The sequence below is a fragment of the Capsicum annuum genome, chromosome 11 (assembly GCF_002878395.1).
Source record: "Capsicum annuum cultivar UCD-10X-F1 chromosome 11, UCD10Xv1.1, whole genome shotgun sequence".
Taxonomy (NCBI): Eukaryota; Viridiplantae; Streptophyta; class Magnoliopsida; order Solanales; family Solanaceae; genus Capsicum; species Capsicum annuum.
In genome coordinates, this window is record NC_061121.1 from 162,412,930 (window position 1) to 162,416,870 (window position 3,941).

Sequence of the window (3,941 nt, forward strand, 5' to 3'; positions counted from 1 at the left end):
GTAGTTAGCATACTAAGGTATTCCCTGCAAAATATCTAACAAAGGAAGGTTAATGTGAAGTTTTCTAAATGCGTCAAAGAACTTTTTAAAGAAAATATCCTCTTTGACATTTTTAGCTTTTTAGGAAATAGTGGTGGTGGTCTCTCCTGAGATTTCTTAATCGACTTTTCATTTGGGTACTCAAGCTTCCCCTTTTTATCATCTTCTTTGGATTTTACTTGCTTTTTTGATTTCTTAGGTATGCTCAATTCTGCTTGCACTTAGTGATTTTCTTTTTTGAAGGTGCATCAACCAAATCTCTACCACTTCTCAAGGTGATTGTCACTACTTGCTTTAGATTTTTGTATCACTAGGAAAACCCCCTTGAGGTGTTGTGCTTGTTCCTGATCTAACTGGCCTATTTGTATTTCTAGATTCATTTGAGCCTATTATTAATTTTTATATCTCTACAACTATTTGTTCTTGATTGTCGAGAATCTTTTTCAAAGTTTCTTCTATATTACTGGCCTGAGTGTTGTTCTGAATACTTTGTTGTTATTAAAACTATTGAGGTTGTGCCTGATTATTGCTCCATGAGTAGTCGGTCTAACTCTTTCAGTTACGTTTGTAGGCATTATCATAGTTTTGAGTACCTCTTTTTGCATTTCTTGCAAAATTTATAGATTTTTGATTTGCTCCACATAAATCTACAGAGTGACCACTACTACCATAAATTTCACACCAAGTCTGACCCTGCTAAATTGCATTAACCTGAGCATGAGGTTAAGTCAACCCTAACTTATTGAATTATGTCATTATTTGGTTCTAAAAGAAGGCTAACTATGTAGTCAATTCCTTGATACTATCTACCTCGATAATACCTGTAGGCTTTTTTATCATACTTTTGGGCACATCATCCTGCCACTCTGGATTACCTTGTATAATATGGTTTAGAAGAGTGTACAACTCATCCTAGGTTTTTTGCAAAGAGTGACCAACTATATATGAATCTAACAAAATCTTTGTATTATGGCTAAGTACTTGGTCAAGTCCTTCAACAAAAGTGTGAGCTAATACCTTTTGTTTATTGGTGATGCGGGAAATCTCTAGAAAAAAACTTGAATCTCTTTTATGCATGACAGAGATTTTTGTCTGCCTTCCACTTGAAACTTAAGATCTGACTCCTCAACCTTGCAGTTTTTTCAGACGAAAAGAATCGAATAAGGAACTTCTTTACCAAATCTTCCCAAGTTTTGATTGAGTTTGAAGGTTCTGCCTTCACTCCCCAACCTTGCAATTTTTCAAAGGAAAATAAAAATCAGATAAGGAACTTCTTTGCCAAATTGTCCCAAGTTGTGATTTAGTTTGAAGGTTCTGCCTTCAGCTATTTCTTTGCTTCCCCCAATGATGAGAATAAGGAAAGAATGAGCCTCACATAGTGTGTGGAGACTCTAACGGGAATGAATGTATCACGGATCTCCAAGAAATTTTATATGTGAACCTGTGGATCCTTATGTGACAAGCCTATAAACTGCCTACTGCTGTGCAATAGTTGTACCATATTTTTCTTAAGCTTAAATCGACCTTTTCCAGTCAGTTGTGAATGTTGGACATAATATTAGTTGCAAGTGGGATTTTCACTTTTCGTACTGTCCTGCGAACTGGTTGTTCATCAACCATGACTACAGGAATGGTCTTGCCTCATTGAACTTTTGGGATTTGATAAAGAAGTGTAGCTTCTCTCTATAATCGATGCATCCGTCGCTCGTGTTTGGGATATGGTTCAACCAATTTTCTCTCCCTTGCCAGCCTACTTATGATTTCAACCTATACCTGGAAGTTCAGTAGCTAAGACCAAGTTGTCAGCACTTATCAAATAAAATAGTAAAACTAAAAATTAGAAGGCAACTAATTTGTCATGTCCCCGACAATGGTGCCAAAAACTTATTGCGTCCAACCGTACATGCAAGTGTACGCAGTTGTGCGAGTAATAAAGTAGCTCTTACAAGCCAAATATCAATCCCATAGGGATTTGACATTTAGTAGATGATCCAATTCTAGTATTACCAGTTCAGTTAAACAAATTCTATTTGTAACTAAGAGATTAACTTTTAGTATGATAAAAGTTACAATGATAGATAACGAAAATTAAAGTGTTGAAAACAGCATCTCATACACACCTGGCATAGGGTTACATCATAAACTACGGCCTATCTGATTCATGAAAATGCTAGCTATGATTATTATGTCCCTAATCCTATTGCCCTAACAAGATTCACAGCTGTCATACATATAAGTACGTTACACAGTTCAAAATAACTTTTTCGGAGGGTCTGTCATTTTTCTCAAAAACATTTAAGAACAATCACAACAAAATACATCAACTACCCTTAGGTACTTATTTTCTCCTAGTTAAACAAAAACTACAAAAAACTAAAACAAAATACGACCTAGACATGTAGTTCTACTATTATAGCGCAGCCAGCGGGAAAAGAAGCATGACAACAAAAACTTGTGGGGCAGTGGTACACCCTAACACCTAACTAAAAGACTACTCACTATCCCCAGTTCATGGCCATAATTGAAAGAAAGGGAATGCAGACATACCTGGGACGCACTAGGTATCCTTCTCATACTCGTCCCCACTCTTGACTAGAAGATGCACCCGCAGCTATCTCATAATGTGTCATCGCATCCACTACTGCGGACTCCCTAGAATTAAGAGTGGCCTTTTTTAGGTCCTAATCATATAAAATAATGGGGTCCTGCAGCTCATCATCTCTACCTCTTGTAGTCCCAACCATTGGGACCAGCTCTTCCTCCATAAATAGATCGAATTGCCTAGAGCAGCATAGATGCATGGGCTTATTGAATGAAGAAAAAATAGAAGGGATGACCATAACCTGTCTCTCAGAAAGAGAGTGTACCTTATCCATAGCGTGACCACCTCTTCCCTAGTCTCAGTCAGATTTAGAGTCTGTACATTTCAAAACTTCACATTAGCCCAACCCTCAAAAATATTAATTTAGGAATGCAACTTACTAATGAACTTCAATATCTCAACTTGAAGTTCATCCCATATCCTAGTCTCAACACTCTCTAACGTCATTCGGACCCAAGGCTGGATCTATCCATATAAGGAAGCAAGCTCAACCTCTACATTAGTCAAGTGGGTGGTAGTCTCATCCTACCTCTCTATTAGGCACTGTAAGAAGTCACAGTACTGTAATGAAACCTATAGTTGTAGCTATTATAATGGCAGCGAGGTGAGGAAGCACAGCATAGGACTCGACCGGCTTAGAAATAAAGGTCAGGGCAAAAGTAGAAATAGTAAAGAGGACCTTCTCCCTCCATAGCAACTTTGAGGACCCTCCCCCTCCATAGCAACTTTGGGTGCATATCTATGTTGGCCCATATCAACATCCAAGTATGACCTATCAACATGCTCTGTCGGAATTTAAGGCCCCTCAAAACAGTATGGAATTACTTTTGGAGACAGCTGAGCTCTTTGTGTAAGGATCTGGTTCGCCGATCCTTTATCATGCTAGTATATGTGATGCTTGTCGCATCTACCCTTCTGTCAATATCTGGAATCTCAAGCACAATTGCCTCATGACACAACCTTTGGATAAGGCAAGGGAAGGGAAGAGTAGTCATGTCCCCAAATGCCCACTCATACATCTCATATCTGATCAATGTTACAAAGACAATGCGCTACACAACTATCATACTAGCAACTAGTGCAGCTATTCCATGTCAAAAGGTTGTCTGACATAGTTGGACATAATTTGAAGTGCACGTCTGTCCACCAAAACTATGGCAAAATAAAGTTCTGCCTTCTTAATCTCCCCCTTTCCCTTAGCATGGTGCATCATCACCCAAATTTAAAATCTGATTGGCGATCCACCTCGACAAATCCAACCTCTATCTTCTTTACTCAGGATTTTGCATAGGACGTCTAT

At 38.3% G+C, this 3,941-nt stretch overlaps 1 non-coding gene across 1 annotated transcript; it reads left to right on the forward strand.

Moving 5' to 3' along the window:
* The first annotated feature begins 1,064 nt into the window (after positions 1-1,064).
* LOC124889117 lies at positions 1,065-1,171 on the forward strand. The gene has a single exon (XR_007047733.1). It is a non-coding gene; the product is annotated as a small nucleolar RNA R71 (small nucleolar RNA).
* The last annotated feature ends 2,770 nt before the right edge of the window (positions 1,172-3,941 follow it).